Source organism: Halichoerus grypus, chromosome 7 (genome assembly GCF_964656455.1).
Source record: "Halichoerus grypus chromosome 7, mHalGry1.hap1.1, whole genome shotgun sequence".
NCBI lineage: Eukaryota > Metazoa > Chordata > Mammalia > Carnivora > Phocidae > Halichoerus > Halichoerus grypus.
Window position 1 is genome coordinate 94,013,301 of NC_135718.1, and position 26,948 is coordinate 94,040,248.

The 26,948-nt window shown below is 39.8% G+C and overlaps 1 protein-coding gene and 1 pseudogene across 3 annotated transcripts in view; one reads left to right on the plus strand and one right to left on the minus strand.

Moving 5' to 3' along the window:
* AKT3 (AKT serine/threonine kinase 3) overlaps window positions 1-26,948 on the plus strand; it is a 310,972-nt gene that overhangs the window by 274,816 nt on the left and 9,208 nt on the right. The gene's annotated exons all lie outside the window — the stretch shown is intronic.
* On the minus strand, window positions 1,478-25,184 carry LOC118538789 (zinc finger CCCH domain-containing protein 15-like; annotated as a pseudogene).

The window sequence follows — 26,948 nt, forward strand, 5'->3', positions numbered from 1 at the left end:
GAATTTACTTTGCTCTTCTTTCCCTATTTTCTTTGGAGGGAAGCTAAGATTATTGTTGGGGGATCGTTCTCTTTTTATAGCATAGCGCTCAGTGAATGCTATGAGTTTCCATAGAAGGACTGTTAACTTTGTTTTGCAAGTTTTGATTTGTTGTGTTTTCATTTCAAAATAGTTTAAATTCCTCTTGTGATTCCTTCTTAACTCAGAGATTATTTAGAAATGTGTTGCTTGATTTCCAAATATATGGATTTTTCAGATTTTTCTGTTACTGATTCCCAACTAAACTCTCTTGTGTTTGGAAAATATACTTTATATGATACTAATCCTTTTAAATTTATTGAGACTTGTTTTATGGCCCAGAAAATGGTTTCTTTTGGTGTATGTTCTATGTACACTTGAAAAGAGTGTATATTCTGCTTTTATTGCACAAAGTGTTCTATCAGTAGCCATTCATGAAGATGGTTGGTGGTGCTTATCTTTCCTGTATTCTTACTCATTTTCTGCCTACTTGTTCTGTCAAGTAGGAAAAGATTGTTGAAATCTAGAGCCGTAATTGTGGATTTGTTTCTCTTTTTTTGTCTTGTTTCATGTATTTTGAAGCTTCATTGTTAGTTGTATACACATTTAGGTTTGTGATAGCTTCTTGGTGAATTTACCCATTTATCATCATGAAGTGTTCCTCTCTACCCATAGCAGTAAATCTTTGTTTTAAAATCTGCTTTGTCTGGTATTAATATAAGTCCTCCAGCTTTTTTTTTTTTTAATTGTATTTATCATTTCCATTGTGTTACTTTTAACTTATGTCATTACATTTAAGTGGGTTTTCTTTTAGGCATCATGTAGTTGGTTCATGTGTGTGTGTGTGTGTGTGTGTGTGTGTGTGTATTTTCATGTGTATAACAGTCTTTATTTACAACTTCATGGCAAAAAAAGAAGAGGGAAAAGTTTAAAACAGAGCATTCCAGCTGATCTTGTCAGATTAGAGAAGTTCCATTTTAAACGTCCATCTCATTGCCCAAAGGTAAACAATACTGAATTGCATATGCAGTTTCCTTTATGAAGTATAGTGTTCATATTTTAGACATGTGTTAAACATAAAAATTCTAAGGAAGTGAAATCACTCCTTAAAAACAGCATAAATTAAGGGTGTTTTAAATTTATATTGTCTTCGTAATCACACATGCCCAATCAAAATCAAAAACTGGAAAAGCAGTTGTACTTCCTATGTGAGTGGACAGTTACAACAAACAGTCAGTCATTTTATGTGATGACCGTTGTATTTTCAATTTACCATCAACTACTCTGAACTTACCATGAGATATAGACAAAGTCAGGAGACAAGACTTAGGGAAAGTGCTCCTTTTTGGAGGGAGGTTAAGCCTTTCGGAACAAGCATGGGGAAGAAACATGCTGTTGAAGAATTCTGCGTGGGAAAAATGTAGTCAATTTCAGCTCCTGCTGAACTGGCTTACTGTTTTCATTGACATGTTTTGTGTCGTTCTTCTGACTCCACTGTGTTTAACTTTTCTAGTTTATCTGAATCTTCAGCAGTACAGAGATTTTCATCAATGGGAACAGCACCCCTGGCTCCATTTTCCTGTCCCTTCCCTTCGTTGTGCTGTTTCCAGATCACTTCCTTCACCACTTCAGCCCCCTACCTCTGGAAGCTTCGCTTCATTGTTTTCTGAAATATGTGTGCTGAAGCTTTCAGGACTGGCTACAGTACCGCTTCTCTCATCCACATCTCTTGGGATGTACGGGCTTAAATCTACTTCGTTTGTGTGCACTGAATCATCCCTTCTTCACCTGTTGCCTGGGTGTCACAGGTACCGTCTGCTTCCTCATGCTCATCAACCAGAATAGGACGAAATTCCAGCACCTCATGACCACTGATCACCAGTGCTTTCCCTGCTTTGAAGTCTACTTTCCTTCCTTCCTTATCTTGCTCAAGTTCATTCAGTGTTTTCTTGTCTTTTCCTTTCCTCTCATGCACACAAAGATTCTAGGGTGATTTTGGTATCATTTGAACCTAGGGCAGAACGCTGTCTTGCAATTAGATCTTATGAAATTTCATTTTCTTTCTCTTCCTTCTTTATATCTTTCTTCAACACAAATCCAGGAGGAAATGCACAATGATGCATACAAGTATCATCCCCTCCAGGGCATACCCAAAGCCAGCCATATTTGTTGTTTTCAAAAGCTTTAAGAAAATGTTTGCACACTGTTTGAGGGTTTTTTTCTCTTTTCAACCTCGCCATGCTTTTTGTTCAATGTTTCCAGTTTTCTCTCATCTCAATTATCCACAGTATCTTTTTCAAGTTCTTTACCTCTTGCATCACATTTTCTCTCCAGAGTCAAGTCATGAGACAACTTACAATTACCTCCCCTAGTTCACTGCCCTTTCTTGAAGAGCACATATACCATGGATTCAGGTCTGCACCTTTACTTACTTTTTGAGCAACAAGTACAGGTTTGCATAGGTCATTTAGTTCTTGCAATTCTTTCTTCTTGTCATCTTTTTTCAATTTCTTTTCAGCTTCACTTTATGCTACATGACACGGATTTTGTTGACTAAATTGAACTTGATGACTGACAGCTTTGATAAACTTATGTTGTTTTGCCCCTTTATTATTCTTTAGATCAGAAATTTTAGGGGCACCTGGGTGGCTCATTTGGATAAGTGTCGGACTCTTGATTTCGACTCAGGTCATGATCTCAGGGTCATGAGATTGAGCCCCACATTGGGCTCCACGCTGAGCATGGAGTCTGCTTGAGATTCTTGATCCCTCTCTCTGCCCCTCCCCCACTGCTTGCACACTTTCTCTCAAAAAAATTATTTATGTTCAATAATTTTCTCTTTCTTTTTCTGCTCCATCTTTTTGCTGCCCACACCCTGACTCTGGTTTCTTGGAGGGCGTTGTAGAGACAGGTGGCACCAGGCAGACTTAAGCCCAGCTGGACACTGTCAGGGGATCTGGCCCCACGGCACGAGCAGGAGGAGGAAGACATGGGCTGCCCTAGCCACTGTACTGTGCCTCCTTTTTTCTTATTCATTAGATAATATATGATTTTTAAATGGACTCTGAAGCCCATTTTCATTTAATGCAAGTATTGATATAGTTGGGCTTAAATCTACTACCTTGGGATTTGTTTTGACTCAATTTTTTTTATCTGTTACTTTCTCTAACTTCGTCTACCTGCTTTGGGATTTATTGAATATTTTATATTCTGTTTTATCTTGTCTCTTGTTTTATTAGCTATACATCTTTTTTTTTTATTGTTTTGAGGTTGTTTCTAGAGTTTGCCATATATATGTTTAACTTCTCACAGATTGCCTTTAATTAATATTAGATCCACGCCACATTCACAGCCCATTTGTTTCCTCTTCCATTCTTTATGCTGTCATTTTACTTTCACATGGTATCAACGTCCTAGCACGTGAGAACTATATTTTGCTCTTGGCAGTTATATTTTAATGTGACTAAAATTACGTATTTACACTTTTAGCATTCTCCATTCCTTTATGTAGATCCTTGCTTCCATCTGATATCTGGTTTTTTGGTTTGTTGCTTCTCTTCAGCCTTTATACTAAGGCTTGTTTACTTAGCTCCACTTCTCAGACATGACTCCTGGGCTTGGAAAGATTCACGGAAAAAGAATGGGTTTGAAGGAAACATAAGATAAGGAAATGATGAGAATATGACATTTCAGAAGTGGAGGCCAATGTGAGAATAAATCAAATAGGGATAAATTAATGAAGATCTGCTGACTGGGAAGGACCCACAGTTCAGGGTGGATTGAAACTGGATGCAAAAAATGGAACAGGGCGCCTGTTGATTTGGTGTAGTTTCCTGCAAGGTTAGTTCCTGTTTGCTTGATGTACCTCCTTACCAGAATGATAGCTCCTCAAGTAGGGAACTGACATAACATGATTGGACCCTTTCAGCTTTTGTTAGTATAAACTTTTAGGCAGAAGAGCTCGGAAGAGAACCTCATGGAGAGACTGTGTGGTGATGGTAATATTTAATTCCAAATGCAGTTATCCATGCCCTAGAAATACAGGAGTAGCACTAGAAGTGAGAACAGAAATGGTTATGGCTATCTGGGAACTCGGTTAAGTGAGGGTTGTGGGAGTGGATTTCCTCTGTGAGCAGGGGAAGGATGAGAAAATCAATGAGAAAGAAAAAGAGAGTCGGGACAGGGTGCCTGGGTGGCTCAGTCAGTTAAGTGTCTGCCTTCAGCTCAAGTCATGATCCCAGCGTCCTGGGATAGAACCCCGTGTCGGGCTCCCTGCTCAGCAGGGAGTCTGCTTCTCCCTCTCCCTCTGCCTACTGCTCTGCCTGCTTGTGCTCTCTCTCTCTCTATCTCTCTCTCTCTGTCAAAAAAAAATATATCTGGGACAGAGGGGGGTGTGAGGACACTGAGAGCCAGGCCTGAGTGTTGGAAAATACCCACAGTCAGGAATGGAAGTTGGTTTGAGGACACATTTTTATAAGGTGTATCAGAGTCCCTTGTGAAGAATCATGCAAAAGTTACAGGGACACTTTTCTGACTGAATCTGACTCTATTTTCTGCCTGAAAAATTCATCTTGATGAGTTTGGTGACTATGGCAGTTATGCAGATGTTAGTGATCGCTGTGATGTTCGTCAATGAAGCAAGGTCAAGTATAACATGGGCACTAACAGAGAAGACAGATCGTTGGCTACAATATGCCTCTAGGAGTTTCACATTGATATGCTCCTTCCCTGCTCAAAAGATGGCCCATTTTTAAATTTTGGATCAAAGAAAGATGAGCTCCAGATATCTACCAAACACTCTTACGGTTTCACATTAAAATTACTGTCTTCCATTGATCATGAGGCATTGTACTGAGGATATAAAAGAAGACAGCTGTCCAGATGTTAGTTATGGCATGGAATGCAAATGGCCGGAGTTTTAAAATCCCTCAAATTGGGTTAAGAACAGAATACAACTAGATGTTCCTTATAAGAATCTCACCTGAAACAAAATTACACAGAAAAGTGGAAAAAATAAGAGGATGAACAGAGATTTAGCAGTCAAATGTTATAAAAAGTAAACAGACAACAATAACAACAATAATTTTGGGCTAAGTTGATTTCAGTACATAAATATGAAATGTGAAAGGTCATTTTTGGCATAATGAACAACATGCACCAAATAGCAGCATCCAGAAGCACAAAACGCTATCAGAAATGCCAGGGGACTTCTTAGAAATACAATTTCTTGCTCGGTGTGGCAGAGGTTTACTGGCAAGAGGCAGCTTGTGGTTTTGTTGATTTTCTTCATCAATTTTGTTTTCAGTTTCATTGATTTCTGCTCTGATTTTTATTTCTTTCCCTTATCACAGATTTTATTTGCTCTTCTATTTCTAGTTTTCTAAGCTGGAAGCTTAGATTATAACTTCAGATCTTTCCTTTCTAATGAATGCATTCAGTGCAATAAATTTTCCTTTAAGTTCTGTTTTCACTGCATCCCACAAATCTTGGATAAGTTGTATTTTCATTTTCATTTAGTCCAAAATATTTAAAATTTTTTCCTGAGACTTTTTGACTTGTGTTATTTAGATGTATTATTATTTAAACTAAGTATTTGGGGGGTTTTGAGCTATCTTTCTCTTACTGATTTCCAGTTTAGTTCCACTGTGGTCTGAGAGCATTCCCCTGAATGTCTGTTCTTTTAAATTTGTTAAGGTGTGTTTTAAGGCATAGAATGTGGTCTGCCTTGGTGAATGGCCCGTGAGCTTGAGAAGAATGTGTATTCTGCTGTTTTGGGATGAAGTAGTCTGTAAATGTCAATTGGATCCAATTGACTGATGGTGCTTTTCAGTTCAATGATGTCCTTACTAATTTTCTGCCTACTGGATATATCAGTTACTGATAGAGGGATGTTGAAGTCTCCAAGTGGAATAGGAAGTTAATCTGCTTCTCCTTGCAGCTCTATCAGTTTTTGTCTATTGTATTTTGATACCCTGTTGTTAGGATGCATACACATTAATGATTCTTATATCTTATTGGAGATTTTGCCACCTTATCATTATGCAATGTCCCTCTTTATCTGTGATAATTTTCCTTACTCTGAAATCTGCTCTGTTTGAAATTAGTATAACTACTCCAGCTTTCTTTTGCTAAGTGTTAGCATGGTATGTCTTCCTCCATCCCCTTACTTTTAATCTCTCGGTGTCTTTACATTTAAAGTGGATTTCTGCTAAATAATTCGTGGTTGGTTCTTGTTTTTTTACACACTCTGGTAGTCATTGTCTTTTCGTTGGTGTTTTTAGGCCATTGAAATTTAAAGTGATTATTGCCATAGTTGGAGTAATATCTGCCATATCTGTTACTGCTTTCTGTTCATTGTCCTGTTCTTTGTATCTTTTTGTGCGTTCCACTCTTTTTCTGACATCCTGGTTTTAACTGAGCATTTTCTAAGGCTGCATTTTTTCCTCCTCTCTTAGCATATCATTTATACTTCTTTTTAAACTGTCTTGGTGCTTTCCTTTAAGTTTGCAGTATATATTGACAACTAATTCAAATCCTTTTTCAAATAGTACTCCACCATTTCACAGATGGTACAAGTACTTTAAAGCAGTATTCCTAATTCCTCCTTCCTGTCCCAAGTAACATTGCTCACTAATTTCACTCATTCAGAAGCTATAATTATTTTACATATTGTTGCATTATTATTTTGAACAAACTGTTTCATCTTAGATCAGTTAAGGGATGAGAAAAGATTTTATTTTACCTTTGTTGGTTCCTTTTCTAGCGTTCCTCCTTTCTTTCTTTTAGAACTAAGTTTCTATCATTTTCTGATGAACTTTTTTTTTAAAGATTGTATTTATTTGAGAGAGAGACTGGGAGAGCATGAGCAGGGGGAGGGGCAGTGGGAGAGGGACAGGCTGACTCCCTGCTGAGCACGGAGTGGATGCATGGCTCTATCCCAGGACCCTGAGATCATGACCTGAGCTGAAGTCAGGTGCTTAACTAACTGAGCCACCAGGCGCCCCTGAACTTTTTTTTTTTTTACACTTTTTGCAAGGTGGGCTTACTGGTGACAGATTGCCTCAATTTTTGTTTGTCTAGGAAAGTCTTTATTATTCCTTATTTTTGAAAGATAATATGGCTGGATACAGAATTCTAGGTCAATGGTTTGTCTTTCAACACTAAGTATTTTATTCCATTTTTTTTTTCTTACTTGCATGATTACCAAAGAGAAATCCAATGTAATTCTTGTCTTTGAACATGTATAGATAAGGTTTTTGATGTGTGTGTGTGTGTGTGTGTGTGTGTGTGTGTGTGTGTGTGTGTGGCTTCTTAAAATTTTATCCTTGTCTTTGATTTTCTGCAATTTGAATATGATATGGCTAGGTGTAGATTTTGGACTCTATGTTGAGTTGTATTATCTGAAATTAGGAGATACTGTTTTGGTGGCTAGCACTAATTTTGGAAAATGGCTCGGTCATTATTGCTTCAGATATTTCTTCTGCTTTCTCTCTCTATCTTCTTTCTTATATTCCTATTACATATACCTTTTATCATTGTTTCATAATTCTTATTTCTCTTTCCATCTCAGTTCTGGCAGTTCCTATTAACATTTCTTCAAGCTTACTGATTCTTTCCTTGGCCATGCCTGATTATTAATGAGCTCATCAAAGGCATTCTTAATTTCTGTGATGGTGTTTTTTCATTTCTAGCATTTCCTTTTTATTCTTTCTTACAGAATTCATTTCTTTACTTATACTACCCATATGTTTTTGCATGTAGTGCAGTTTTTCCATTAAAAACCCCTTACTATATTTTCATAGATGAATTAAATTCCTGGTCTGATAATCTCTGCCATATCTGAGGCTGGTTCTGGTACTTGCTCTTTATTGTGAAACTATGTTTTTTATCTTTTAGTATGCCTTGTAATTTTCTGTTGAAAGTCAGACATTATGTACTGGGTAAAAGAAACTGAAGAAATGGAGGTAAATAGATTTTTAGTAGAGATTTTATGTGTTTATTAGGCTAAACTTACTTGCTAATGCTAATACCGTTTTTTTAGAAGATATTTCAATTTGTATGCCTTTTATTTATTTTTCGTACATTATTGTACTTGACTAGGATTGCCAGAACAATGTCATATAGAAATGGTGAGAACAGACATTTAATTATTATAGCATTCACATATCCCCCAGTTACTATGATAGTAAACTGTAGGTTTTTTTATGCACACCATCTCTTAGATTGACAAAATTTTCCACTATTCCTGTTTTCTGAACATTTTTATTACGAACGGATGCTGGATTTTGTCAGAATTTCTGCATTCACTGACACAGTCATGGTATTTCTGTTTTAGTTTGTAAATATGGTAAATCACATTGATTTTTTAAGATTATGTCTATGCTGCATACCTCAAATTAACCCCATTCATGGTATATATTTTTTATATACTGCTTAATTTCTTTTGTTAGTATTTTGTCAAGAATTTTGCATATAATAAGAAATAGTAGGCTATACTTTAACATATTAGCCATCTGGTTTTAGAATCACTTTTAGCTCAATTTTTATCAGTTACTAAGAAAGAAAGAAGAAAATCCTCAATGGTAATTGTGGCTTTGACTATTTCTCTTTTAGTTCTGTCACCTTTGCTTTATTTTAAAGTTCTGCTTGTAGGTGCTCCCAAATTTAAGATTGTTACATCTTCTTAATGAATTTACCTCCTCATCATTTCATCTAGGTTAGCCAATTTGGGGCATAAAGATTAGAGATGAATGAAAAAGAATAGAAAAACAATAGAGAGAATAAAAAGAAGTTGATTGTTGGCAAATATCTACAAAATTAACAAACTTTCAGTAAGAGTCACTAAGGAAAATATCAAACACTAAAATCACAAATGAAATAGGGACATTACTACTGACTTTATAGAAATAAAAAAGGATTATAAAAGAACACTCTGAACAGATGTACATGTAAAAGTGGATAACCTATATGAAATGGAAAAATTCCTAAAAACGTACGAACCAAATGACCAAGATGACTCAAGAAGAAATTGGAAATCTGAGTAAAGCTGTAACTAATAAATTAGGCAATTAAATCAGTAATCAAAAAAGTCCCAGATGGCTTCACTGGAGAATTCTATCAAATATTTAGAGAAGAAATACCACCACTTCTTCCCAAACTCTTGCAAGAAATCAAGGGAGTAAATACTTTTTAACTCTTTCTATGAGGCCAGCATTACCCCAATTCCAAAGCCACACAGTAAGACATTACAAGAAAAGAAGACTACAGACCGACATCTGTAACTAACATAGATACAAAATTCCTCAATAAGCTCTTAGCAGACCAATTAGTAGCATATTAAAAGGATTGTATACCATGATCAAGTGAGTTTTATCCCAGGAATGCAGACAGTTCAACAGACTAAAATTAATCAGTGAAATACCCCACATTAGTAAAGAAAAGGAACCCACATGATCATCTCAATTGATGCAGAAAAAGCATTTGACAAAATTCCACACCCTTTGCTGATTTATAAAAACAAACAAACAAACTCAGAAAACTAGGAATAGAAGGAAACTTGCTCAACATGATAAAGGCCATAGATAAACCCACAGCTGACATCACACTTGGTGTTGGAGGACTGAAAGCTTTTCACCTGAGATGAGAAAGAGAACAAGGATGTCTACTTGTGACACTTCTGTTCAACATTAATACTGGAAGTTGAAGTCAGAGCAATTAGAACAGAACATAAAAAGCAATCAAATTGGAAGGAAGTAGTAAAACTACCTCTCTTCACAGACGTAGAAAACCCCAAGGAGTACACACACAAACACACACATAACCTCTAAAGCTAATAAACATATTCAGCACAGTTGCAGGATATGAAATCAACACAAAAAATACTTTATATTTGTATATATTAGGCTATGAACAATCTGGAAAGCAAATTAAGAAAACAATTCCATTTACAGTAGCATCAAAAAGAATAAAATACTTAGGAATAAGTAGAATCACAGGGGTGCAAGTTACATGCTGCCAAGTATACAACATTGCTGAAATAGATGAAAGAAGACATGAGTAAAGGGAGAGACACCCTGTGTTTGTGGCTTGGTGACTTACTATTAAGACAACAGTCCCCATCACGGTGTTACAGAGTCCGTGCAATCCTTATGAACACGGTCATGTGTGCAACCTGTGTAATATGCTCCCAGATTCATCTTGCTTATATTTTGTTAAGGATTTTTGCACCAGTGCTCATGGGGATATTGGTCTGTAGCTTAGAACATGCATGTCTTTTAAGGCATCAAGTCAAACCTCAATAGAAAACAAAGGAGCCATATAACTCAGACCATTTTCTGTGATCAATAAAATTGCAATAAAACTAGGAGTAATCAACAAAGAAAGACTTCTCTAAACCACAAATGTTTGACATCTTTAAGATAAACTTGAATATAAATCACGGATTACAAAGTAGCTGCATTGGAAATTGGAAAATATTGGAGTTGAATGGCAGTGAAATTTGTGAGACGCAGTCAAGGCAGTTCCTAAATACTTGTACGGGGGTGGGGGCGGGCAAACAAAATAGAAAGATCCAAAATTAGCCAAGCTTCAAAATCAAATTAGGGGAGGAAATTCAACAACAGAATAATTACGGTGAGAGAGAGTAGAAGCACCAAGTAAATGTAAAAGTACAAATGAATGAATAGAAAGCAAACGTTTGAAAGGATCAAGAAAATGCAGTTATATAAGAAAGAGACTAGTGAAGTAGACAAATCTCAAAATTAATCAAGAAAAATATTAGGAATTAAAATGAGATACAGAATATAGAAATGAAAATGTAATGCAACTACCATGAATAATTTTTATACTGTTTATTAAAAAAGAGAGGTAATGGATAATTTTAAGCAAACTATAAATTATCAGCTGACTCAAGAAAAATGTGAAAACATTTCATTGTTAAGTTAGTATAAAATCTGTCACCTCTCCAGTTCCAGTGTTTTCACCCCAATACAAAAACACCAGTACAAGTCTAGATGAGTTTTTCAGGTAATCTCCATCAAACATCCAAAGAGAAGATAATCCCTGTCATTAGAAAGATTTTATACAAGCTGCTCCTAAGAAAAAAAGAGGGTTATATACTTCTCAAACTTATTTTATAACCTTTGGTAACCTTGATAAGACTCTTACAAGAAAAAAATTATAGGCCATTTGTGAACAGAGATTTAAATATTCTAAGTAAAATATTGAGCAGTTATTTCTAACAATGCATAACAATATTTATGTTCTCATATCCATGTTAGATTTGTTCTAGAAATATGATTAGATTAGAAAAATTTAATGTCATTCATCACATTTAGAGATTAAGGAAGAAATCCACATGACCATCTCAATCTTTATAGAGAATAAAAAAAAGAGGAAGAAAAATGAAAATCTTTTCATGAAAATGAAAGTAGAAACCATTCGTGATTTTTTTTTTAAAGATTTTATTTATTTATTTGACAGAGAGAGATAGTGAGAGAGGGAACACAAGCAGGGGGAGTGGGACAGGGAGAAGCAGGCTTCCCACTGAGCAGGGAGCCCGATGCAGGGCTTGAACCCAGGACCCTGGGATCATGACCTGAGCCGGAGGCAGACGCTTAATGACTGAGCCACCCAGGCGTCCCCCATTCGTGATTTTTAAAGACATATTTAAAACACATTTAGTAACTCAAAGTAAAATGAACCTTCTTTAAATAAGTTTTTATCAAAATTTTTTCTACAAACATTATACTTAATGGTTGGATATTACAAATATTTTCTTTAAATGTAAGGAAAATGATATCTATCAATATCACGTTTGTGGCGGTTTTTTGAAATTGTTTTTTAAAGATTTTATTTACTTTATTTGAGAGAGAGAGAGAGAAAGAGAAGGGGCAGAAGGAGAGGGAGAATCTCTAGCAGATTCCCAACTCAGCAGGTGTCCCGACGCGGGGCTCAATCCCACAACCCTGAGCCGAAACCAAGTCAGACGCTTAACCATCTAAGCCACGCAGGTGCTAGTAAGATAAGGTAATAAAAATAAGATAAGAAAAAGAGATAAGTGGTGTGTGATTTTTAAAGGAAAAAAAAACTTAACAGATCTTTGATGATGGAATATGTAGTAATTACATTTTGTCTTATTCTTACAGTGGACTACTATACTGAATAAAAAATGAATATGGATTTGTAAATATCAATTGGTAAATTTATTTATAAGTATTTATTGGTAAATCTCAAAAATACATGAACATAAAAAATCAAGTTACATAAGATACTTAGGGAATGATACCATTATTACAAAAACTGAAAATGAACTAAAAATTATGTCTGTGATGGCCTATCTATGGGCAAAAAGTATAAGCACTTGCATGCAAATGATACAGAGCACAGCACTACAATATTTGCTTGAATCATATTCAGTTGTAATTTGGGGGATTAAAAATGGGTGAATATTAGTGAGGGGAAAGCAATAGGTATTAGCTGCATCTCCATGTTTTATATCTTAAAAAAAAAAAGTTTCAAAGTACGTATGACAAAATGTTAACATCTGTTAGGTAGATCTGGTTGTCATTTATATTATTTTCCACTCTTTATGCTCAAAATAGTTCTTTTTAAATTTTGTAAGTGAAGTGGGAGGGGAAAGAAATGGAAGCACCAAGCGTAGGCTCCTCGAGAAAATGGAAGGAGGGAGTAAGAGCAAAATGGGAAACAGCCCACAGAATGGATTAGATGTGTGTTTGCTTTCATGTTGCTCGTGTACCTGGGGAAAAATCCAATCAGGGCTCTGGAAGTGGAGATACATAGCCAAAAAGTAAGTTTATATACAGATAGTAAGATGTATGATATAGAGATTGTAAGATGTGAGATGATGATAAATACAGGGAAAAGTAAGACATAAGGAAAAAGCAAGATCTGTGAAGGCTAGCCAAAGGGATTAGTCTTTAGAAGAGGACGAGGTGGGGCACCGTCCTAGTGTCATTGATGGGAAAGAAATGGGAATGCCCACTGAAGCAAATGTTTTTGTAAATATTTGGTCCAGAAAGCTGGGGTAGTTCCTGCCTGAAGGCCCCAGCTTTATCGCAGGAGTCCTGCCTTCTTAGAGTGAGAGTCCCCTCACTGGGGACAGGGCAGGAGTGCCAGCCAGTGTTTAGGGGCCCAGCTGAGGCAGAAGATTCCAGAAGTTTATGCGGACTGCTGAAGCTTTATTCTTTGTAAGGAAAAACTAATATTACAAAACAGTGAAGACCGAGAAAGAGGCTTTTAGGGAAGATTGATGTGGAATCTTTGGCTCATTTTGATCTTAAGATTTTACCTCATTTTGATCTACCTTCTACTTATCACATTCGTACTTACTTTCCAGAGGTTTCCTTTAGAAAAGAAGAGAAAACTTGCTTTTAGAGAGTAATTTAGGTACTTCATTGTTTACTTTGGCCACTGGTTTGGTATTTGTTTCAGTGAAATGGCAAATGTTTAAATGAGTAATTTTATTTTAGTACGTAGTGGGAGGAGCAGAGAGAGGCCTAAATGAAATGATGCCTCAGGGGATAGGGCCCATGGGGATCTTCCACACCTTGCTGTCTTAATTTGGTTCCTTCCTTAAATTTCTGTGTTCCTATTTGAATATCATCCTTCACCTCTGTCCAGATGCTAAGTTAGAACTTCTGGTATTTATTATTTTTTTCCATGTTCACCCTTTCAAATATTCTTCATTCTTTTTTTTATAATTAAAAAAGAATTGTTTTGGGGCCCCTGGGTGGCTCAGTCAGTGAAACATCTGCCTTCAGCTCAGGTCATGATCCCAGGGTCCTGGGATCGAGTCCCGCATCGGGCTCCCTGCTCAGCCTGCTTCTCCCTTTGCCTGCCGCTCCATCTGCTTGTGCTCTCTCTCTGTCAAATAAATAAATAAATCTTTGAAAATAAAAAAAATTGTTTTGCTGAGCTCTGGTTCGCCCTATCAAGTGTACACGGGGGTGGGTGTTCGTAAGGTCACCAGGTCACTATTGCCGCTGTCTGAAGCAGAGCGAGCACTCCCATCTCTTCACTCCTTGGAGACCCAGTTCCTTTCTGGTACATTCCCCTTCAGCCCCAGGAACTTCCCTCATTTTGCGTAGTGCACGTCGGCTGGCAAGGAACTTGTTTTCTTTTATCTGATGGCGTCTTTATTTTGCCTTCATTCTTGAAGGAGATTTTCACTGAATGTAAAATTGTAAGCTGATAGTTCAGTGAGTGCTTACTCAGTCATGTGTTCCCTTGTAAATTATGTGTCCTGTTTCACCGGCTGCTTCCAGGATATTTTCGTCTGTGTGATGGCTTTAGAATAAATCACTCTGACTAGGCTAAGCTACATTTTCCAGAATTCTCCTGTGAGATTCTTGCAAGCTACCTCATGGGCCGGAGGCAGTGGTCAGGCCTGTGTGCTGCTGGCCCCCCTGCCAGCCTGGGTAGCTGTCCCCGCTGCCGGCTGGTGAGTATATTCGGCTCCATGATACGGGCCCCCTGCTTGTGCAGCAGAGCCACTCCATCGAGGTCAGGGGCAGTAGGAAATGACATGGGCTTCCGTCTGTCCCGTGGGCTCCTGTTCATGCTTCTGGGTTTCACATTGCTCTTCTCCCTGCTTGACACGCATTCTCCCCTCCCACCTCCTGCCCTGTGGACGCCAAGCTCCCCATATCCTTACCCGTGGGTGACAGCCTTACACACACTGCACGGACAGCCATCTCCCTCAGCTGAGTGAGTTCAGATCACGTAATCCCTTCCCTCTCGCTCCGTACCTCCCTCCATCCCTCCCTCCCTCCTTCCTTCTTTTCTGCCCTCCTCTTCCTCTCTCCCTCTCTTTCTCCCTCAGTCTCTCTCTCTCCCTCTCTCTCTCTCTCTCTCTCTGTCTCTCACGCACATACACAAACACACACACAGTGTTTCTGCTTCTCTGCTTGAACCCGGACTGATAGACTTTGGTTTTCAGTCTATACTGTGTGTAGGTGAGATTTTCTTTGTATTTATTCTACTTGGAGTTCTCTGAGCTTTTTGAATCTCTTACTAACTTTAGAAGGATTCTAACCATTATTTCTGGAAATATATTTTTTGTCTTACTGTCTTTGTAATTCCAATTCCATATACCTTCGACCTTTCGACACCATCCCACAGGTCTTTGAAGTTCTGTTCATTTTTTCTAATTTTTTGCCTGTGCTCTTCAGTTCAATAATTTCTATTGACAAGTCTTCCAGTTAACTGACTCTGCTATAATCTTTAAACTGCTGTAAGTCCATATAGTGAATTTCTTATTTCAAATGTTGTGTTTTTCTTAAAATTTTAGATTTTATGTTTCTCTTTTTTTAAAAGTTTCTATTTCTCCATTTCTTTGATCATTAGGAACATATTTTACTTCACATCATTGAGCATAGTTATAAAGTCTGCTTTAAAATTCTTGTCTGCTAATCCCAAAGTCCAGGCTTGTTCACATCAGTCTCCCTGACCGTCTCTTTGTGGTGTGTGGTCCATCTTCTCCTGTTTCTTTTTATGTTGAGTCATTCTGGAATATGTCCTGGGCATTGTGACTGATACACAGTAGGGCCTCTGAATTCTATTAGATTACAACAAAGAATATTGAATTTTTTTTTTTTTTTTTTTGTATTTGTAGGCAATTTATCATGGCTGAACTCAAACAGCAACCTCTGTGCCTTCCCAGTGAGCATCAGTTAAAATTTTAGGTCAGTTTATTTAGACTTCCCTAGGTAGCTTGGAGTCTGCCCTGTGCATGCATGGTTCAGGAGTCGGCCAGAGATTTGGGCAGACTATATTCAGAATGTGGGGTCCCCCCTCTTCTGCTCTCCCTACTTTAAGCTGCTGTGCTTATCCCAAGGTAAGACTATAAGAATGTAAGACTATAGATTTCTCATCCAAGTTTTAACCCCACATGGTATAGACTGGAGCTAAGAGCCACAAACATGGGGAATTCATCCAGTACTGTTTCCTTCTTCATAGTGTCCAACTCCCCTCTGGTACATACCTGTTTCTAGTTGCTTCCCAGAACCTTCGGATTTTCTCCAGAGTTTATAATTATCTACAGGAGGGTTGATCCAACAGGAGCTGCTTGGCCATTAACAGAAGCAAAGCTTAGTATTTATTTTTAATTATGCATCATAGCATGTCAAACACAGCGCTTGCTTCTGGTGACACAGGAACATTTTTTATTCATGCAAAGAAGTATCCCACAAATTCACATTTGTGCAGCATTCCGAAGAGTCTGTGTAGGTGAAAGAGCTTATTTCAGTGTTGTGAATTAGCAGTGAATGTGTGGTTAGTTCCGTGCACCTCCAGGAGATGACTCTAGGCTCTTCCCTTCCCTGCTTGTCCCAGCTCTTACTGACAAACTCAACTCTCCTAGTAAATGTGCAATTTGCATCACCTTTTGTCTTGAGTAGGCCTCAAACACTGCAAGACCAAAGGACCTCATATGAATATTTTACAGTGTTTACTCACCATTTACTGCTCATCTACTTTGTACCAAGGGTTAGGAATGCACTGAGCATCTAAAGGGAAGATCCCTGTCCTCAAGTTGCTCACAGTTTAGTGGAGGAGACACAAATAAGCAAACTATTTGCATTTCTGTGTGACCTCCAGGTTGAATTAAAAGTAATTGGAATTAGGGGCGCCTGGGTGGCTCAGTTGGTTAAGTGTCTGCCTTCGGCTCAGGTCATGATCCCAAGGTCCTGGGATGGAGCCCCACATGAGCCCCACATCCAGCTCCCTGCTCAGCGGGGAGCCTGCCTCTCCCTCTGCCCCCCCCCCCCCCGCCATGCTGTCTCTCTTTCACTCAAATAAATAAAAATCTGTTTTAAAAAAGTAATTGGAGTTTTATTTATATTATGCTTTTGGATAACTTCAAGTAGTATGAAAATTTGGGGCCTCAGTTTTTTCATTTTAAAATGAGGAGATTGGATTAGATGTACAAGATTCTTTTCAATGCAAATATTTTATAATTCAGTTGAAAATGCATTGAAAAGAAGAGGTACTCAAACACCCACTTCTTTGTTCTTCGTAAGGACTTGAGTACATTGGATCACTTAAGCCCTGTTGAACTTCGAGGTGCCCGGCTAAAGGTAATGCTGCTTGTTCTAGCTTGCCATCTTATGATTCTGTGTCTGGCTGGCCCGTGTGCGCCTGCAGGGGTCCTTGGATGCATAGTCAAATTAGGAAAAATACTTGTGCGTTTAGAACCTCTTGTTCCTCCTCTCCCTCCTTTGGGGGCCTGCACAACTGAGCTCCCGCCTTTGGGATTCTTCACCTGATTCTGGTTAGTTTCTGCAGATCCGTGAACTAACACAGTGCCGGGGCACAGGGGCTCCCCACAAACCCAGATTCTCTCTGCCAGTAGCTCCCTCACCTCTCACAGAAACTCTCTGCCCTCAAATTGAACCTCCACATTCTCCTGCTCTGCTTCTTAAGTCCTCTCCTTTTCCTTCTTCCCTTCCCACAAAATCTTATCCCCAAACCCAGAGGCTCTTGGATCACTAGGTCCTCTGTAGGGGTTGGTCTGGTGTGATAATGAGAGAGTGTCTGTCTTGGTGGGAAGGTGGGCATGGGGATGGGATCTTGGTCATCTTCACGGAAATATGATATGGATTTCTTTGTAAAAATATTACTAAGTCTTGGTTGGGAGCTTTATTATTAATATCCATCTTTTTCTGTATTATAGGTTTAATAGACTTTAATGTGACTGCCTGGGAGCCTACCCACATTTTATATGGTTTTTGTTTGGTTGGTTTGGTTTTTGTCTATTGAAATAGGTCCCAAGTTTTCTTCATCTTATACCATTTCTCCCCAGTTTACATACTCATTTAACTTTCGCCCATGTTCATGAACATTCCTAATCAGAGACAGTGATTAGTGGCTGCCATGCTCCCGGTGGGAGGCCTTGCCTGTGTGGTCAGCTGGAGGGGGATGAAGAGTGGACTGTTCCAGCAAGTTCTTGAGGTCTGTAATGGACTTGGCTTGCCCATCCTCACCTATATAGCAGCAAAGTCTTTTTACTACTGTCCCTCACCTTCCAGAGAGGGCTCTGTTTCACTAACAAGAGTTGTTTTACCTCCATAAGCAACTCTTCTCCAAGTATGCCTGAGGTCCTCCAATGATGTAATGTGCCCGTGGATGTTTGTGAGCAGCACCACCTGTCCACAGACTCACAGCCAGCGGAATGTTTGTGAAGCTCTTTTTAAATGAGGACATTGATCAAGGAAAAGAAAGTATAAGTTCAGATTTCTGGGGGTTACTTTCAAAGCAGTGCAGACCATGCATACTGTGTGTTAAAAAGCCCTTCTAAATTCCAGCAGGGAAAACAGATGTATTAATTAAACATTTAATGTTTGTTATAGCTAAAATATTCACTTTGCTGGGCTCAACTTAGGATATAATATTTGTATATTAGTGTGATATATACCTTGGGAACCTTGGTGCATTTTTTTTAATAGGATCAAGTCAACATTGTGGACATGAATTACTATTGTGTGGTTTTGTGAAAATGAAGGATAGGTATTGGAGTTTCTGGCAATCTGTCAAAAAATGTTAATTGGTATTATAAAGCTTAGCAGATAATATAATTAAGCAATGTTTGCTATAGATTTAGTTTTGTTAGAAATAAATCCTCTTTCCATATTCCCACTTTTCCTGTGTGTGTGTGTGTATGTGTGTGTGTTTATGTGTGTGTGCATATACATATACAAACACACAAAGCATAAAACCAGTTTTTCAGGAGGGGTGCCTGGGTGGATCAGTCATTTGAGCATCTGACTCTTGATTTCGGCTCAGGTCATGGTCTCAGGGTCATGAGATTGAGCCCCACATGTCAGGCTCCATGATACTTACCTGGGCATGGAGCCTGCTTGAGGTTCTCTCTCCCTCTCTCTCCGTAACCCCACCTCCCACTTGCATGCTGTCTCCCTCAAAAAAACACAAAAAACAAAAATAGTTTTTCAGGAGAACAGAGATTAATTAAACCAGAATCCCTATGTAAGCTTAGTTACTCTCTTGATGTTTTAAAGAGGTAGAATTACAGCATTAGATTATTGTCTGTGGCAAATCTGAGCCTTCAGTAGTGTTGGCAATTTTTATTGCCAGTGTCTGTGTTCCTGGGCTTTTTGATCTATATCAGAGTGGTGGACATAAACATAATATTCAAATAGGGTGACGGTTGCAGTTCCATAGAAACCGTCTGTATGAGCTTTCCCTGCAAGTTTCAAGCCCTGCTGTCTATTTCTAGAGCGCCAACACTGAAAACAGAAGAAAGAACATAGAGACCGGGAGGTAGCAATTGATTTGTTGCTGAGGAAGATCAGGGGAGACTGACCCTCAGCAACCTTGGCGTCTGTACTCCCCTGCTGTCCCTCCAGCCACACCAGGACTACGACTTACTCTAACAAGTTCAGGGGGATGTTTTCTCTCTATTCTTTCACTTACACTGGAAAGAAACACAGTGCTTTAGAAAGATAGCAAATGACAGAGTGATTGATACCATGTAAAATCTGGGAGAGGGTCAGCGTGGAAGGATTTGGGGGGCTGCTGCCTTGCTGCCACGCTGTGGTCTTGAGACTGCAAGGACACGCAGCTCTGATAATGCCTTGTTGGTAAACTGGAAGCACAGCCCTCAGCCCAGCACTGTGGTCTTCCTGTTTACATCATCCGGAGCGACATTTCCTGAAAACCAGTGAGCTTTCAAAGAGATACGTTCGGGGTTTAATGCATCTGTTGGGAAAATATGTCAGGTTTGCAGTTAATGCCATCCATTGAGTTAACATCTGAAGGTAGCTGAGATTTACAGTTGAGTGTTTCTGCCTCTGCCACCACCTCTGCATTCCTCGGTGAGAGTCTGCAGTGTGTCAGTTGACACAGGAGTGTTTTGAGAGCTGTGTCCAGAGCAGGGGAGGGAAAATTAAGATGATACTGGTTTAGGGGCAAAATAGAAAATTAATGTGTTAGTCTGCTGGGGCTGCCATGACCGAGTACCACAGCCTGGGTGACTTAACAGAAATTTGTTTTCCCACGGTTCTGGAAGCTGGACGTTCCAGATCAAGATACTGGCAGGGTTGGTTTCTTCTGAAGCCTCTTTCCTTGGCTTGTAGATAGATGCCTTACCTGTTCCTCCTCACGTGGTCTTTCCTCTGTGTGCATGCCTCTGGAGTCCCTTTGTGTGCCCGCATTTCCTCTTCTTACAAGGACACCTGTCAGGTTGGACTAAGGCCCCCTCTAACACCTCGTTTTAATGTAACCACCTCTTAAAAGGCCCTCTCTCCCCATACAGTCCCTGGGGGTTAGGACTCCCAACATATGGTTTTGGGGGGGAGGGGGCACAATGCAGCCTATAAGAATGAAATATTTGAAATGTGTTCAGTTGTTCAAAGTGAATGTATGCTCTGGGAGTCAGAGGAAACCCGCAGCTGGGCGTACCCAGAATGTGTGTGGTGGTGCCTCTGTTGGGGTCTGTGGTGGTTCTTTGCACGTTCTCTCTCACACCTTTCCCCACGTACAGAAATTACGTTCTCGCTTCCCTGTGTGGATGTTCATACTTTACTGCGTCGTCTTCTGCCTCTGTGTGTGAGCTGAGGGGAGGAAATATGCCCCCAGCACGCTTGGCTTGACTTTGACTAACGTCCAGAGAAGCAGTCAAAAGCAAAAGCATTTTCACTCCGTGTCTTTGCAGGCGCCACAGTAGAGAAAGCTTGGGATCCAGAGACGGAGGGTTTGCTGCTCTAGTTGCTACTTGTATCATCTTCAGCAAGTCATTTTACCAAGTTTAGCTTCAGTCTCCTCATTTCTAAAAGGGCAGGCTACATGCTCTCTGACATCTCCTTGAGCTCCAAGATTGAATAATGATTCATTTATTTTGCCACTAAGTGGCAAGCACCGGTTCAGGAATCTGGGCTGTAGCATTGGTGCAAAACAAGGTCTCAGGTGAGACAAGTATGAAACAACTAGCAAGTGGTAGACTTATTTCATCTCAACCATAACACATAAAAATCTTAATTATTTTTACATCTAATAACAAATCTTAAAGTATATAAAACAAAAACTAATAGGACCATAAGAAAAAATAGACAAATGCACATTATAATTTGACATGTCAGTACTATCTCTAAATAATTGATAGAAGCAGAGAGAAAGTCATTAAAGTTAGAGAAGACACTAGCAATACCATCAGCCAGTTTAATGTAATTGACATTTATAGACCACCACCCGACAACAGAAGAACATTCCTTCTTCTCAAGATCACACAGAACGTTTGCCATGATATACCATATTTTGAGCAAAACAACTCCGTAGATTTTAAAGGATTCAGATAACTTAAATCATGGTCTCTTTGAATGAAAAAGGAATAAAATTAGAAATCAAAACAAAGATAAATGGAAAATCCTCAATTACTTGGAAACTAAGTGCAATTTTAAATAATCCACGGGTGGAAGAAGAAACCAAAAGGGAAAGTATAAAGTATTTTGAACTGACTAAAAATGAAAAACATGTTTTGCTGTGGGCTACAGCTAATGTAATACCTCAAGAGAGTAGTACCAGAGGGCAATATTCAGAAAGAAGAAAGGTCTGAGATCGGTGACCTTATCTTCCATCTTGAGAAACTAGAAAAAGAAGAACAAATTAAACTCAACAATGTAAGCAGAAGAAAGGAATTAATAAAGATTGGGGCAGCAGTCGGTGAAATAAAAATGAAAAAATAATAGAGAAAATTGATGAAAGGTGGTTGAGAAGATAAACAAAATTGGTAAATTTCTAACCAAAGTGAACAGAAAAGCAAGAAGACAGCTATTAATACCACAAATGAGAGGGGTGACATCACTACAGATTTTATGGGTATTAAATGGATACTAGGAAATAGCATGAAAATCTTCATGTCCATAAAATCAACAGTTTTGCTGAAATGGACAAATCCTTTGAAAGATGCAAATTACCATGAAGAAATAGATATCATGAATAACTTGGTATGTGTTAAAGAAATTTTATTTGTAGTTAAAATGCTTCTCACAAAAAAGACTCCCAACCCATATGGCTTCACCAGTGAATTCCCAAACTTTTAAGTGAGTAATAGTATTAGTTCTACAAAGATTCCTCCAGAGAACTGAAGAAAAAGGCAATATTTTCCAGTTCATTCTGTGAGGCTAGCTTAACCTGATACCAAAAGCAGGCAAAGATAATATAAGAAAAGAAAACTATAGACCAATTTCCTTAATTAACATGTGTAAAAATACTTTACATAATTTTAGCAAATCAAATCCAACAATAAATACAAGAATAGCACATCATTACCAAGTGGGGTTTATTCTAGAAATACAAAGTTGGTTTAATATTTAAAAGTCAGTCATTATGAGGGTTGCTGGAGTGGTGGGGGGTGGGAGGGATGGGGTGCCTGGGTGATAGACATTGGGGAGGGTATGTGCTATGGTGAGGGCTGTGAATTGTGTAAGACTGTTGAATCACAGACCTGTACCTCTGAAACAAATAATATATTATATGTTAAAAAAAAAAAAAAGGAAGAAGATAGCAGGAGGGGAAGAATGAAGGGGGGGAAATCAGAGGGGAAGACAAACCATGTGAGACTATGGACTCTGAAAAACAAACTGAGGGTTCTGGGGGGGGATGGGTTAGCCTGGTGATGCGTATTAAGGAGGGCACATTCTGCATGGAGCACTGGGTATTATACGCAAACAATGAATCATGGAACACTACATCAAAAACTAATGATGTAATGTATGGTGATTAACATAACATAATAAAAAAAAATTTTAAAAAGTCATTATAATTTACCATATTAATAATAACTAAGAAAGAAATATACATGGTTATCTCATTGGATGCAAAAAAAAAAAAAAAAAAGCATTCAAGAAAATCCAACGTCCATCTGATTTAAACAAAAAGCAAACAAACAAAAATACTCCCCAGTAAACTATGAATGAGAAACTTCCCCACCCTGATAAAGGACATCTAGGAAAAACTTATCACTAATATCCTACTGGGGAAAGTCTGAGTGATTTTACAAGGTGAAGATGTTTGCCCTGTTAGCATTGTACTGGAGGTTCTGGCCAGTGCAGTAAGGCAAGAAAAAGAAATTAAATGCATTCAGATTGGAAAGAAAGAAGTAAATCTGTCTTATTCATGGACAACATGATTATCTATATAGAAAATCAGCTGGAATCTACAAAAAAAGCTATGAAAGTTTAACCCATTAGTTACTTGATACAAAGTAAATATATAAAAGATTGCACAATACAAAAATAACTAAATGTATACAGTAGCAACAGACAATCCAAAATGGAGACTAATAAGAATATCACTTATGATAGCAACAGAAATATGAAGTACTTAGGAATACTTTTGACAAAAGATGTGAAAGCTGTTCATACTGTAAACTAAAAAATATTGTAGAGAAATTAAAGATAGCCTAAAGCAATGGAGAGGTCTAATGTGTTCATGATTTAGAAGGCTCAATATTTTTAAGATGATAGTTCTCTCAAAATGGATACATAAATTCAACACAATCCTAATCAAGATTAGCTTAGCCCGCTATTTTGTAGAAATTGTTAGGTTGATTATAGAATTCATATGGAATGCCAAGGATGGACATAGGGTAGCCAAAACAGCTTTGACAGAAAACAAAGTTGGAGAGCCTACACTGCCCAACTTCAGGACTTGCTAAGTTACAGTAATCAGGACAGTTGTTATAGACAGATAACATTTTTTTTTTTAAGATTTATTTATTTGAGAGAGAGTGCATGTGTCCATGGGGGGAGGGGCAAAGGCAGAGTGAGAGAATCTTAAGCAGACTCCCTGCTGAGTGTGGAGCCTGATTCAGGGTTCAATCTCAGGACCCCTGAGATCATGACCTGAGCCAAAATCGAGTGGGACACTTAACCGACTGAGTCACCCAGGCGTCCCTGGACAGATAACATTTTTTATTTGCCCACAGAGAACCTAGAAATCTAGACCCACACATAATATGGTTAAGTGACTTAAAATAGAAGTGCAAAGATAGTTAAGTTCAACAAATTGTGATGAAACAATTAGACATCCATATTTTTTTTTTAATTTGCAGCATATACAAAATTAACTCAAAACATGATCCTAAGTGTAGAGCCTTCTAGAAGAAGACACAGGAGAAAACCTTTGTGGTGTTAGGTTATGCAGAGATTCAGTAGATGAGGGCAGTGCATGACCCATAAAGAAAAACTGATAAACCAGACGATAGCGTAATTAAGAATGTGTGTTCTTCAGAAGGCGCTGTTAAGAGAATTAAAGGAAAAGTCACAAACGGGAAAAAGTTACAAATCACAAATCTGATTAAAAGACCTGCATGCAGATTATGTAAAGAACTCTTGAAACTTATTGACCAAAAAGGGGCGGGGCAAATATTTGAACAGACCCTTCACCAAAGAAGTAAATTAATGAAAAAGATGATTGTTCATTAGGGAAATATCAACTAAGCCCATAGTGAACCACCACCACACGTTGGAATGTCTGCTGTTGAAAAAACCCACCAAACCAGTGCTGGCAAGAACGGGGAGCGACTGGACCTTTCGTACATGGGGGATAATCACGTAAAATGAAGCGACTGCCTTGGGAAACAGTCTGGCAGATTCTTGATGTCTAGCATGTGACCCAGCCGGCTATTCCACTCTTCGGTATTTGTCCAAAATAAATGAACGCTCATCTCTGTACAAAGACTTGGACACCCAGGAGTCCTCGCAGCTTTATTTGCAAAAGCCCCAAACTAGAAGGAATGCCGTGTCCGATGACAGGTCATGGAGCGATGGATGCGGGCACACCTGTGTGGAGTGTCACCCAGCACACGGGGGGCGGGAGCTGGTGACACTCGAAGTGACAGGGATGGACGTCGAAATAATCGTGCTAAGTGCCAAAAATCAGACAAAAGATACATGCTATGCGGTTCCATTTACATAAAAGTCCGGAAAATTACAAACAAGGCCATGGTGGCAGAAAGCACAGGGGAGGACGGCTCACAACAGGCTCATGAGGAAACAGACACCGGCACATCTTGATTGGGGTGACGGTTTCATGGTTTTGTACGTATGGCAAAACCCGTCAAAGCGTAACATGTACGGTTTATTGTAGGTCACTCATACCTCAATAAAACTGTTCTTAAACGTCCTCGCCATCACCGAGCTTATGTTTTGCTAGGAGAAGGTGTAATGGCGGCAGGAGACGAACGCACGTACATTTTGTGCGCATGCGCGCGTGCGTAAGGGCGTTGAGTCGGCTGTTGAAAGGCCTGTGAAGGACAGGGAAGCCGCGTGAGGAGAGGAGGCGGCAGGGAGGGTGGCCGTCGGTGCGAGGAGGTCAGAAGGCTTCTGAACCGAGGCTGGCTCAAGCCCCCTGTCACCTTTGGAAGTTGTTTTAAGATCGTTCCAGTTTCTGTTGAGTTTCAAGGGACCCCGCGCTCTCTGACCGCTGCTCTCCCCGGAACGTGAAGCCGATTGCCGTTTTCGCCTCAGAAGGCAGCAGCTGGGAAGGGTGGGCCGCGGAAAGCACAGCCTACTCCACATGCCCGGAAGCCCCCTTCTGCCGAAAAGCGTGTCTTGTGGTGAAGTTTGGATTGGAAAGATGAGGAAGAACCATCTGGGGGCATTTGTAGAACGGTGACCCCAACCAGAGCCGCAGCCTCCGGTCTCCTGCAGGTGGAGGCCGTGACCCCTCGGTTCCCAACGAGGAAAACGGCAAGTTGTGCGGTCCGCTCAGCTTTGGTGTTCTGGGGGGCGTGAGTGTGGCGCCCGGGAAAGGCGGGCCCTTGTGTCCGAGTGGAGGAGGGGAGATCTCCGGCGGTGGAGCGAATGTTTGCACGTCCCGGCGGCGTCCCAGAGCAGGGCCCACACAGCTGAGGAGCTTGGCCCCGGGGAGGAGAGCCATACTGTTCTGTCGACGCCGCGGCGGGTCAGAAGTGGAACCGGATCTAGGTTCATCCCCCAGAAGTGCCTACTCGTAACAGGCTTTAGACTGGCTGTGTCCTGGGACAGAAAGAATGATGAGGCAAAGGGATTAAAAATGCTCTGTTAGTGGGGCGCCTGGTTGGCTCCAGCAGTGAAGCGTCTGCCTTCAGCTCAGGTCATGATCCCGGGGTCCTGGGATAGAGTCTCCGCATGATCGCCCTGCTCCGCGGGGAGCCTGCTTCTCCCTCTGCCTCTGCCCCTCCCCCTGCTTGTGCACGCTCTGTCAAATAAATAAAATTTTAAAAAATGCTCTGTTACATGTGGCATAAACGGAGATGTGTGGTGCTTTTCATTCTGCTCACCCTCTGGTTTTTGAAAACATAGGCTGCCTAGAGAGTAAAGATTTTTGCCTTATTATTTAACATAAATTTGGTGACAAGAGTGGGAAAATGCATTGAGCTAAAGCCAGTTGTGTGTTTCTGTTGGTTTCTGTAAACTTTTTATAAAACATACTGATTTCTGTCCCCCGCTTCTCCGTATTTCTGTCCACTCGGGAATTTTGTCCTAAAAGCAGCATCTCCTGTTGTGCAGCGAACTCATGAGAGCGGATACTTGACTCCAGGCCCTGGGACGGGGCTCCCCGTGTTCTCCTGTGAGGCCAGAGCCCTGAGGAGCAGGAGTCCCACCTCAGCTCTGGCTCGTCCCTGCCCAGCGGAGGTCCCAGAGGCTTTCAGCAGCCCCAGACTTGGCCTGCACCGTGCCTTCCGCAGCTCTGAGGCAGAGGCCTCCAGCCCTGTCAGTCCGAGAGCAGTCCCTCTACTCCCTTTTGGGTCCACGTCCCTTTTGGGGATCGGATGCAACCAAGGGACGAAACGTTGGCATGTAACTTCAGGGGCTCCCCAGGCCCCTGTCCCGGAGCAGGGGGCAGGCGTTCATGCTTATCTCAAGTAAGCGGGTATAGTTCTTTGCCAAGGACAGGGGCAGCACTATGTGACC